Source organism: Stegostoma tigrinum, chromosome 40 (assembly GCF_030684315.1).
Source record: "Stegostoma tigrinum isolate sSteTig4 chromosome 40, sSteTig4.hap1, whole genome shotgun sequence".
Classification (NCBI taxonomy): Eukaryota; Metazoa; Chordata; class Chondrichthyes; order Orectolobiformes; family Stegostomatidae; genus Stegostoma; species Stegostoma tigrinum.
This window is the reverse complement of record NC_081393.1, coordinates 14,458,643-14,471,951: the sequence shown is the minus strand read 5'-3', so window position 1 is coordinate 14,471,951 and position 13,309 is coordinate 14,458,643.

The window sequence follows — 13,309 nt, the reverse complement described above, 5'->3', positions numbered from 1 at the left end:
TTGATGTTTGTCTTGAGCAATTTATCAACGTCTCCTGCTGCAAAAATGAAAATAAGAAGGAACCAACTGTTCTAAGGAACATGCAAACCAATTTGCACATAAGCAGTTCCCAAAATAAGGTTGAGGGAATAAATATTCAACAGAACCTTGTAAATATCTCTTGTATTATTCTTTACATGTTGTAAAAACCTAGCAGTGCAGCTGGTGTCTTGGTTTCCCATCTCATCTGGAAGATGGCACCTCTGAGATTGCAGTACTCTCAGTACTGCACTCAAAGTGAACAACCTGCATTTCTGTCCTGTCGTTTCGAGTCGGACTTAAATTAATAAGTATCTGAATTGGAAGTAGCAGTTCTACCCTCTGAGCCACAAATGACACTAATGAGCCAATAAAACCTATTACTGGATCTGCAGAACTTTGCTCCTGCATTGGGAATTGAGAAGCTATTGCCTTTGCTCTTCAGAAACCATGACCAGCATCTATAGGGGTCTCAGCAATAAGGACCCTGGCAAGATTTGTGGCAGTATTGGACAAGAAGTTTAATGAGGCCAATCTCACTGTCGAGACCAAACTGGCTCCATCTTTTATGCTTTCCATGAGCAGAATAGTGAGTTGCTGGCTAGTCAGCAGCAAGTTGCCAATTAAAAGGGATTATTGCTTTTTAAGCTCAGTAGCATGGTGGCTCTCTGGTTAGCACAACTGGCTCACAGTCCCAGGCACCAAGGTTCAATTCCAGCCTCAGGTGACTGTGTAGAGTTTGTGCGTTCTGTATGGGTTTCCTCCAGGTGCTCTGATTTCCTCCCACAGTTCAAAGATGTGCAGGTTGGGTGAATTGGCCATGCTAAATTGCCCGTAGTGTTCAGGGATGTGTCGATTAGGTGGCTTACAGGGGGACAAGTCTGGATGGGATGCCCTGAGGTTTGGTGTGGACTTGTAGGGATTCTATGACTTCCATCATGTGGCAAAGTATTGAATGCCATTCCAAAGTCCACACACTCCATATCAACCCAATACCGTCATCAACCGTTTTGTAGTGATCATAAATGTTTCTTTTACAATTGTCATGGAAAAAGGATAGGGACATGCAGCAGGGTAAGGTTTATAATTGGGAGAAGGGTAATTACAATTCTGTTAGGCAAGAACTGGGTAACATAAAATGGGAACAGATGCTGTCAGGGAAGAGAACTACTGAAATATGGAGATTGTTTAAGGAATGCATCCTGCGTATGCTCCGTGTGTTTGTCACTAGCAGGCAGGGAAGATGCGCTTGAGTGAGGGAGCCTTGGTTCTCGAGAGAGGTCCAACGACTGGTTAAGAAGAAGAAAGATGCTTAGATCAAGTTTAGGAAACAAGGAACGGAAAAGACTCAAGAGGTAGACAAGTTATCCAAGAAGGAGCTGAAGAAAGGGCTTAGCAGAGCTATAACGGGCATGAGAAAACCTTGGCAGATAGGATCAAGGAAATCTCCAAGACTTCTTATATGTATGTGAGGAATAAGAGAATGACCAGAGAAAGGGTAGGGCTAATCAATGATTGTGAAGGGAATTTGTGCACAAGCCTAAGGAGATAAGAGAGGTCCTTTAATGAATATTTTCCTTTGGTATTCACAATTAAGAGGGACCTAGTTGTAGAGGAGAAGAATGTGAAACTGGTAAACTGGAGGATGTCGATGTTGGTAAAGAAGATGTACTAGAAATTTTGAGGAACTTGAAGATAGATAAATCCCCCAGGCCTGATAGGATTTCTCCAAGGATTCTATGGGAAGCGAGGGAAGAGATTGCAAGGCCTTTGGCAATGATCTTTTCATCCTCACTGTCCATGGGTATAGTGCCACAAGATTAAAGAGAGGCAAACGTCATTCCCTTGTTCAAGAAAGGGAATAGGGATAACCCCAGAAATTACAGGCCAGTTAGTCTTACTTCAGTCGTGGACAAATTATTGGAAAGGGCTCTGAGAGATAGGACTTATGATCATTTTGATAGACACCGTTTGATTCGTGATAGCATGGATTTGTGAGGGGTAGATCATGGCTCACAAACCTAAATGAATTATTTGAAGAGGTGACCAAACACGTGGATGAAGGTAGAGCAGTGGATGTGGTATATATGGATTTAAGTAAGGCGTTTGATAAGATTCCCCATGGTAGACTTGTGCAGAAGGTAAGGAGGCATGGGACAGGGGGAAATGTGGCAGATTGGATTCAGAATTGGCTGACCCTTAGAAGTAAAAGTGTGGTAGTTGACGGAAAATATTCAACATGGTGCTTGGTTACGAGTGCTGTACCACAAGGATCTGGCCTGGGTCCTCCTATTTGTGATTTTTGGTAAATGATTTGGAGGAAGGAGTGGAGGGGTGGATTAGTAAGTTTGCGGACAATACAAAGGTGGGTCAAGTTATGGACAGTGCGGAGGGCTGTACTAAGTTACAAAGGGACATTGATAGGATGCAGAGCTGGGCTGAGAAGTTGCAGATGGAGTTTAACCCTGAAAAGTGTGAGGTGATTCATTTCAGAAGGACAGACTTGAAAGCATAATACAAGGTTAACGGAAAAATTCTTGGCAGTGTGGAGGAGCAGATGGATCTAGGGGTTCATGTCCACAGTTCCCTGAAAGCTGCCACTCAGGTGGATAGAGTTATGAAAAAGGCGTATGGTGTGCTAGCTTTCATTAATAGTGGGATTGAGTTCAAGAGCCATGAAGTTGTGCTCCAGCTATACAAAACCCTGGTTCGGCCACATCTGGAGTATTGTGTCCAGTTCTGGTTGCCTCATTACAGGAAAGATGCAGAGGAGATTTACCAGGATGTTGCCTGGAATGGAGCAAAGGTCTTATGAGGAAAAGTTGAGAGAGCTGGGGCTTTTCTCTTCAGAATGACAAAGGATGAGAGGTGATTTGATTGGTGTACAAAATGTTCAGAGGTATAGATACAGTGGATAGCCAGAAACTTTTTCCTTGGGTGGAGGTAGCTATTACGATGGGGCATTGTTTTTAAGTGAGTGGAGGTAGATATAGGGGAGATGTCAGACGTAGGTTCCTTAACGAGTTTTGAGAAGATTTGTAGCTCAGGTTGAGGTTCTGGATGTGAGGTTGCTCGCTGAGCTGGAAGGTTCGTTTGCAGACGTTTCATCACCATTCTAGGTAACGTCATCAGTGAGCCTCCGGTGAAGCGCTGGTGTTATGTCCCGCTTTCTATTTATCTGTTTAGGTTTCCTTGGGTTGGGGATGTCATTTCCTGTTCTTTTCCTCAGAGGATGGCAGCTGGGCTCCAAATCAATGTGTTTGTTGATGGAGTTCTGGTTGGAATGCCATGCTTCTAGGAATTCTCGTGCGTGTCTCTCTTTGGCTCTGTAGGTTCCATACTCGGAGAGTGGTCAGGACGTGGAATGCATTGCTGGAGAGGTTATTGGAGTCTGCCTCATTAGGGGCATTTAAGCAGCTATTAGATAGGCATATGGATGATAGTATAATGTAGGGGTGTAGGTTAGATAGCCCTTTGGATTAGGGTAAAAGTTCGGCACAATATCGTGGGCCAAATAGCCTGTACTGTGCTGTACTGTTCAATGTTCTAAACTCCTGTTGGCCCAACTTCCCTGATTAATTTTCAACTTTGTATCTTACTGTATTTGCCGAACAAGCTTGACATCGTGAGAAGTTGATAAGGAAAGCAGGGCACACGTGACTGATTCTGAACAACCTCTGTTGCACTCAATTACAGTGCAGATCGAGGCACATTCCTGGCCACCAGTTGCATGTATGCCTTGCCCATGTAAGTCATCATTTATCACCTGCCACCCCTTCACAATGCGCATGGCACCTCTCTGATACATTGGCAGAGTGCTTTCAACACAGGTGTGCATTTGAGGATGCAGCAGCAACTAGCATTGTAAGGCTGCAGACTGACACTTTGCACACATGGACAGGTATCCAGCTGATGAGTTCAACCAGGCTGCACCTCCAGGCTTTCTCTTTTTGTCCTTGCCAGCATGTAGGTAAGTGCTAAATAAGCAGCCTGTTCTCCTCTTGTACCATCTAGTGCAGTCGCACGAAGGAGTGGATGTCTTCTTGCATGGCTGTGTGCTGCATTAATCTCATACCTGTACCATGTGCAAGCAGCATACCTGGAAAACACTGCACATGCAGCGAGCAAACAGCCATGTATGAGGTGTCCTCTGTCTGCAGAAAGAAAGCAATTAAGGTTGAGACTGGTGCAATGACAGCCATTGCCAGCAGAACAAGACTGTGTCTTTTTAGTTTTTGGCACTGGGGATTCGGGAACAGGAGATGGCAGTTGAGAGGGGGTAACAATATCTGAATGGGAGAATATGGGAAAGTGTGGATGGAATGTGGGTCATCCGAGAGACCGTGTTCACCCATGGTCAGGAGTATCCTACGTTCAAGGTGAGGGGCATGCTTGAGAACAGTTGCCATGTGTATGCCTTTTTCCCCTTGCTTTAATATGACACAGCAGACTCTCCGCACAGACCTCCATCCATGGAACATTGTGGCCATGAAGTGATGCCTAATGCTGTTGCAGTGCCATTTGGGCCAACAGAGAGAGACAAATAATCCAATGTGTGATGAAATCAGTGACATTTCAATAAGTCCAAAATCAGTAACAGCGCATTTTTACCTATGCCACCAAAAGTGGCCTCAATAGGTTTTCTTCTTCTTCCCTCATGTCTTCGCTGGTTCTGTCACAAGAGTAGAAGCAGCCTGCTCAGCAGTAGAGACAGTTGCTCCTGGTGATTTTGGTGGGCAACCCTGGAGTATTTGTGCCTGGAAAGTCACACATGCTGAGAATCTTGTCAGAGGCAGCATGAACTTTCAAACGTTAGAGTTGAGTAAACAGAGTGGAGGTGGAGGGCTCAGCCACCTGTGTTGTGTCCGAAGAATAGATTTCTGAGGGAACTGCACTTTGCTCCTCCTTCAAACTTTGTTGTTTGCGGATCACCCCATTTGTGTGCACTAAGGTTCCCATCCCCCTGACACCATGTCTTTGATCCTGATGACCAATAAAGAGCAGCAGACCCTAAGATCTTCAAGTTGGGTCTCCATGGCAGCTGCCAAGCTGTCTTTGGAGGCAGATAGACACTTGCTAATTCACAACACTGCTGCAGGTTTTGGGCAATGGGGATCAGTTCACCCACTTACCTGTTTGCTGCTCCTGTTCCTGTGTAAGCTGATGAAATCTCTGATTGCTGACATCACATGGCTCTGGCTGAGTAAATGCCAGGTCTGCGGCAGTCCCCTCAGTGCCAATCGCTGGGACATTTCTTCCTCAGCCAGCACTATTGCTGTCAAGTGCTTACCAGATTGTGCTCAAACACTTTTGAAGCATAACATTCCACCTGAGGTGTCAGTATCTGGGTTGACGGGGAGGATTGCAGGAGGCAGCATTGCTGATGCTTCCTCTAAGGCCTTGGTACTGTTGTTCTCAGAGATTTTGTTAGTAGCGTCTAAGAAAGCAGATGTGGTGGAGATGTTCATTGTACCAACAGCACAAAAGGAAGAGAAGACATCATGACCTGTGGTTCAAAGTGATACCCAATGAATGACAGTGGTAGCGAGTTTCATGTGAGAGTCGCGTTGGAACAAAGAGTGTTACTCACTCAGTCAACAGGATGCGAATGCCTAAATGGTCCTGGTTTTCTCTTATGAAGACCAAAATTATTTCCCATAGGAGGTGAGGAGCTGAATGTCAGGCATCCAAGCAAGCTTGCTCTGCAATGTTATTGGCTGTCTTCTCCCTTAATGAGTGAGCTGAAAGTGGTTGGCACAGCTATTGCTGCTGGTGCTGAGGCATTGAGGAGGCAATGCAGAGGCCATACAGGGTCACTGATGTGGGAGGTTGGTTGAAAGAGTGAGATAGGATTGTAGTGCCATCTTCCCTTTCCTGACATGTTCACAATCTATCCTATTGTGAGCAAATCAGCTTTGTTTATGACCATGCTCCTCCAGGTAAGCATTGACTTTTTGAAAATTGCACAGGGTTAACGGGTGCTAGTCTTTCGGTGGCTATCCTCTGAGCAGCAAGTTGTTTTAGGAATGGTATGGGATAAGGTGGGTCCAGAATTGGACATTGTCATTGCGGTTAGACTGAGGCATGTCATTAATGTGGAGTGAGTTTAATAAGGTCAGCAAGAAAACAAGTGAGGCCTTATGGATGATGGGAACTGCAGATGCTGGAGAATCCAAGATAACAAAGTGCTAAACTGGATGAACACAGCAGGCCAAGCAGCATCTTAGGAGCACAAAAGCTGATGTTTCGGGCCTAGGGTCTAGGCCCAAAACGTCAGCTTTTGTGCTCCTAAGATGCTGCTTGGCCTGCTGTGTTCATTCAGCTTCACACTTTGTTATCTTGAGGCCTTATGGAAATCTCTCCTCAAATCCCAAAAATTCAGACTTAACCAAAAAAAAGTAACATTCAGCCTTATATTTGCTCACCACCAGTTCCATCCTTCTCTTGGCATGTCTGTTAAGGTTGTATGAGACTGTTCACAACCTTGGCAATTATATGTATCTTTCCCCATATTTGAGCTTTCTGCCACCTTTTTGCAAGCTTTTACTTTCACCTTTGGCCATTTTACAATGTTGCCCCTTGTCTCAACTCGAATGCTGTTGAACACCTCATTCATGTTTTGTAAATGAATTATTTCAGCTTGGCTGGCCTCCCACATTTTATCCTTGAGGTTGCTCAAAAGCCTGCTGCCAATATTCAAACTTCCAGAATTTCCCACTAGCCCATTTTTCCTGTTTTCATTTTAAAATGTGCACCTGTTTTCTGCAAAGCATTTTCATGAAAACAACAGCCCGACATCTAAAAATGTTAGAATATAGGAACCCGGGTTAATTTCCACCCTTGGACGATTGTCTGTGTGGAGTTTGCACATTCTCCCCGGTTCGCGTGGATTTCTTCCCACAGTCCAAAGATGTGCAGGTTCAGTGAATTGGCCATGTTAAATTTCCCATAGGGTTAAGTGAGATGTAGGATTAGGTGAATGGGTCTGGACGAGATGTTCTGAGAGTCAGTTTGGACTTGTTGGGCCAAAGGGCCTATTTCACACTGTAAGGATTCTATGATCTATGATCATGATATGACAAAAACAGAAGTTGCTGGAAAAGTTCAGCAGGTCTGGCAGTATCTGTGAAGAAAAAATCAGAGTTAACGCTTCGGGTCCAGTGAGCCTTTCTCAGAACTTCCCCTTTGAGGAAGGAATATGAGTTCACACGACACACAGACCTTGTCACGGAATCAGTGCATGATGAATGAAAACAACTTTCAGCTGACAGCTTTGTGATGCAAGCCTAGAGCAAAGGTGAGGAATTGAAAGAATGTGTGAAGTTTGACAAGCATTCATGTTAAGGGGATGGTGGAATCTTCTTAAGACTGAACTCTTTATTGTTCACTGTGTGGAGAGTTAGAGGCATTACTCTTCAAGATAGTTGCAAAGGGTTCAGAAGGAGTACAGCAGAGGATTAGTACAGTGGTCCAGGGGATGAGAGATTCCAGCCAAGGGGAGAGACTGGAAAAGTTAGGACTGTTCTCTTTCAAACAGGAAAGGTAAAGGGGTGACCAAATAGAGGTCTTCAAGATGATGTATCCTCCATGTTGAACAACACTTGGAGGAATACTGAGAGAGACAAGGGTGCTAAATATGCTCTAGGTGGGGAATTTCATGGTCAACTGTCAAGAGTGGCTCAGCAGCAGCACTATTGATGGAGCTGGTCAGGTCTGAAAGGACATAGCTGCAAGACTGGGTGTATAGCAGGTGCTAATGGGAACTAACAAGAGGGAAAAATGTACTTGACCTCAACCTCACCATTCTGCTGGCTGAGGTTGCAGCTGTCCTTGTGGAGAACATATTCTGCCTTCACATTGAGAAGAGCCTCCATCATGCTGTGTGTCACTATCACTGAATTAAATGGTACAGATTCAAACAGATCTAGCAACTGAAGACTGTGCATCCATGAGGCACTATGGGCAGCAGAATTGTACACAGACACAATCTGCAATTCCATCGCCTGGCATTTGTCCATTCAACAATTATCGTCAAGCCAGGAGATCAACCCAGTTCGATGGAGAGTGCAGGTGGGCATTATCAGGAGCTGCACCAGGCAACCTTAAAAAAACGAGGTGTCAACCTGATGAAGATGCCAAACAAAACAATTTGGATGCCGAACCACATAAGCAGCAAGTGATAGAACTGAATCCCACAACCAATGAATCAGGTCTAAGTTCTACAATGCTGCCAAATCCTGTCGTGAATGGTAGTGAACGATTGTACAGCTCCCTTAGGAGGAGGCTCCACAAATATTCCCATTCTCAATGATGGAAGAGCCCAGTACATCAGTGCAAAAGATAAGTCTGAAGCATTCACAGCAATCCGCAGCCAGCAGTGCCGAGTGAATGATCCATCTCAGCATCCTCTGGTAGTCCCCAGCATCACAGACATTAATGTTCAGCCAATTTGAATAACTCCATGTGACATGAGAAATGGTTGGAGACACTGGATACTGCAAAGGCTGTGAACCCTGAAAACGTTCCAACAAAAGTATTGAAGACTTTGTGCTCTAGAATTTGCTATTCTTTTAGCCAAGGTCTTTTGGTGTCATTACAACTCTAGCATCTACCCAGCAATGTGGAAAATTGCCTGAGTATGTCCTGTGTACAAAAACAGGATCCAATGAATGCTATTCTATCAGTATACTCTCAATCACCAATAAAGTGATGGAAGGTGTATCAGCAATGCGATCAAGCAACACTAGCAGCTCACTGATACCCAGTAGGGGTTCTGCCAGGACCAATCAGCTCCTAGCCTCATTAAAAACTTGGTTCAAACATGGGCAAAAGAGTTGAATTCCAGAGGTGCAGTGAGAGTAGCGGCACTTGACAACAAGGCTGCACTTGACTGAGTGTGACATCAAGGAGCCCTAGCAAAACTGGAAATAATGAGGATCTGGGTAAATTTTTCACTGGTTGGAGTCATACCTGACACATAGGAATATGGTTGTGGTTGTTGGAGTTCAGTGATCTCAGCTCCAGGACTTCTCTGCAAGAATTCCTCAGGATAATATCCTCTGCCCAACCGCTGCTTCATCAACGACCTTCCCTCCAAGGTCAGAAGTGGGGATGTTTACCAATGATTGCACAATGTTCTCCACCATTCGTGACTACTCAGATACTGAAGAAGGTGACAAGATCTGGACAATGTCTAGGCTTGGACAGAAAAGTGGCAAGTAACATTTGTGCTACACAAATGTCACACAATGGCCATCTCCAAGAAACGACAATCTAACTAATGCCAGTTGACATTTAATTGTGTTAACATCATTGAATCCCCCACTATCAACATCCTGGAAGTTACTATTGACAAGAAACTCAACTGGACTCACTACATAAACACAAATAAATACAAGGGCAGGTCAGAGATGAGAAATATTGCAGCAAGTAGCTCACATTTTGATTCCCGAAAGCCTGTCCATGATCGACGAGGCACAATTTAGGTTTATGATGGAATACTCCTCATTTTTCTGGATGGATGCAGCTCCAACAACATTTAAAAAGCTTGACACCATCCAGGACAAAGCAGCCCATTTGATTGTCACCACATGCACAAACATCCATTCCCTCCATCATCGATATTCAGTAGCAGCAGTGTGTACAATATGCATCTTGAAGGATAAGGGCAATTGATCTTTGGGAACACAACCACCTGCCACTCACCATCCTGAATTGGAAATGCGTCACCATTTCTTCAGTGTCACTGGGTCAAAATCCTGGAATTCCCTCAGGGCATTGTGGGTCAACCTACAGCACTTGGACTGCAGGGGCTCAAGAAGGCAGCTCACCACCACCACCTCGAGGGCAACTACAGACCACCAATAAATGCTGGCCAGCCAGTGACATCCATGTCCCCATGAGTGATTAAGAAAAAGAGATCCTAACAGAGTCAAAGATAATAAAATGTGAGGCTGGATGAACACAGCAGGCCAAGCAGCATCTCAGGAGCACAAAAGCTGAGGTTTCGGGCCTAGACCCTTCATCAGAGAGGGGGATGGGGGGAGGGAACTGGAATAAATAGGGAGAGAGGGAGAGGCAGACCGAAGATGGAGAGTAAAGAAGATAGGTGGAGAGGGTGTAGGTGGGGAGGTAGGGAGGGGATAGGTCAGTCCAGGGAAGACGGACAGGTCAAGGAGGTGGGATGAGGTTAGTAGGTAGCTGGGGGTGCGGCTTGGGGTGGGAGGAAGGGATGGGTGAGAGGAAGAACCGGTTAGGGAGGCAGAGACAGGTTGGACTGGTTTTGGGATGCAGTGGGTGGGGGGGAAGAGCTGGGCTGGTTGTGTGGTGCAGTGGGGGGAGGGGATGAACTGGGCTGGTTTAGGGATGCAGTGGGGGAAGGGGAGATTTTGAAACTGGTGAAGTCCACATTGATACCATATGGCTGCAGGGTTCCCAGGCGGAATATGAGTTGCTGTTCCTGCAACCTTCGGGTGGCATCATTGTGGCAGTGCAGGAGGCCCATGATGGACATGTCATCAAGAGAATGGGAGGGGGAGTGGAAATGGTTTGCGACTGGGAGGTGCAGTTGTTTGTTGCGAACTGAGCGGAGGTGTTCTGCAAAGCGGTCCCCAAGCCTCCGCTTGGTTTCCCAATGTAGAGAAAGCCGCACCGGGTACAGTGGATGCAGTATACCACATTGGCAGATCCCAAAACCAGTCCAACCTGTCTCTGCCTCCCTAACCGGTTCTTCCTCTCACCCATCCCTTCCTCCCACCCCAAGCCGCACCCCCAGCTACCTACTAACCTCATCCCACCTCCTTGACCTGTCCGTCTTCCCTGGACTGACCTATCCCCTCCCTACCTCCCCACCTACACCCTCTCCACCTATCTTCTTTACTCTCCATCTTCGGTCCGCCTCCCCCTCTCTCCCTATTTATTCCAGTTCCCTCCCCCCATCCCCCTCTCTGATGAAGGGTCTAGGCCCGAAACGTCAGCTTTTGTGCTCCTGAGATGCTGCTTGGCCTGCTGTGTTCATCCAGCCTCACATTTTATTATCTTGGAATCTCCAGCATCTGCAGTTCCCATTATCTCTCCTAACAGAGTCAGCAGTGAGAAATCTTTCCCACTTGTCGAATGAATCAGTAGTCAGAAGTTATTGTTTAAAGTGGTTGACAAAGATGTAGAGGGAAAATTTGAATTTTTTTTTCAACTTTTGAGTTGCCAGGATCTTGAACACTTTACCTGAAGGATGTTGTGTAAATAATTTTTCAAAAGAAGTTGAAGTTGAGGAAATTACAAGTTTGCAGATGAAAATGGTGAGTTGAAATATGAGTAGTCTTTTTTGGAAGCTAGGACAGGCACAGTGTGTTGAATGGCCTGCTTCTACATTGTAAGCTTCTATGAATTTATAATCTGCTGCAACTTCCAGTTTGTTAAAAACACTAGAGAACACTTCATTTAGTACAACCCATAGTGTGATGAGTGTTTTACAGGTTAAGAGCAATCCATAGGCTATAAATAATGTTTTAAGTATCCTGTGGGTAACATGAAACATTGTGTTCTCTCAGAGTCAAATGATTCACCCCTTTGGGTGTGTGTTTCAGTGTGTGTGTGTATTTGTGTGCGTGTTTGTGTGTGAGTGTGTTTGAGAGAGAGAGAGAGAGAGAGAGAAACTTGCTATATCATAGACATTGTGGAACCCTCAGTGTAACGTTATCTTTAAGAGCCACAGAGGAAGGCCATTATCAAGAGAATGTACCACAGGTTCTTGACTAGTGAAAGTTATACATTATGCATGTGTTAGGAGAGGATGTGGTGTGTTTAAGCACCTAACAAGGGACGTTACAGTGCCTTTGCAACACTGTGACAAGAAAATGAAACTTTGAAGAGATTTGCACTGAATGGAAGAAAAAGTTAGCAGGAGAATCTACATTTTGAACACTGTACGTTTGGAATTATGGATGATGTTGGTAATTTTTCCATTTGTACATAATGTATTGTTTTATTTGTCTGGTTCCAAAAATGCAAAATGAAAGAAATGCAAATTGTGTGTACATTTATTGGAAGCCACTGAACTGAGCACATATGAAAAGTCTAATGCTGCTTGTTGGTCAATTAAGATGCCGATATTGTGGGACGGGGCTATCAATAATAATTCAATGATCATGAATTCCACCAATTCCAGTCCATTCAAAGGACATGAGTATTCAAGGGGCATTCATTCCTAAAGAGATTCAAGAAACAAATTAGTGATATCTTGGTTTAGCATGAGATTCGTTGGCTGATTTCAGTCAATATATTACTTATGTGGGGAGCTCAGAGATAGTAAATTGGAAATGTTTCCAATACCAGTGTTTAAACTTTGACAAGATGCCTCACAGGAGGCTATTAAATAAGATTGGAACCCGTAGTTTTACAGGCAAGGTATTAGCATGGACAGAGGATTGACTGACTGGAAGAAGGCAGGGATAGGGTTAAGTGGGTTTTTTTCATGATCACAGCTGGTAATTACTGGACTTCTAAAGGGGTCAGTGTTGGGTGCACAACTGTGTATGTTATACATTAACGATCAGAGTGAAAGAACTGAGGGCATTGTTGCTAAGGCTTTAGATGACACAAAGATAGCTGGAAGGACAAATAGTGTTGAGGAGGCAGAGAGACTGCATAAGGACTTGGACAGGTCAGGCGAGTGTGCAAAGAAGTGGCAGATAGATTACAATGTAGGAAAGTGTGAGGTTATGCACTTTGGTGGGATGAATAGAGGCATAGATCGTTTTCTAATGGAGAATAGCTTCAGAAATCTGAAGCACAAAGGGAGTCCTAGTTCAGGACTCTCTTAAGGTTAACATGCAGGTGCAGTTGACATTTAAGAAGGCAAATGCAATGTCAGCATTCATTTCAAGAGGGCTAGAATGCAATAGCAGAGATGTACTGCTGAGCCTGTATTAGGCTTTGGTCAGACAACATTTGGAATATTTTGAGATAGTAGGAACTGCTGATGCTGGAATCTGAGATAACAAAGCTTAGAGTTGGATGAACACAGCAGGCCAGACAGCATCAGAGCAGCAGGAAAGCTGATATTTTGGGTCTGGAACCTTCTTCAGGAGAAGGTCCATACCCAAAACATCAGCTCCTCTGTTGCTGCTTGGCCTGCTGTGTTCATCCAGCTGTACACCTTATTTGTGTTATTTTAGCAGTTTTGGGCTTGTATCTGAGGAAAGACATGGGGGTTCCAGAGAGGGTTTACAAGATTGATCCTGGGGATGAACGGTTTGTCATATGTGTAGTGATGGAGGACTGTGGGTCTGTA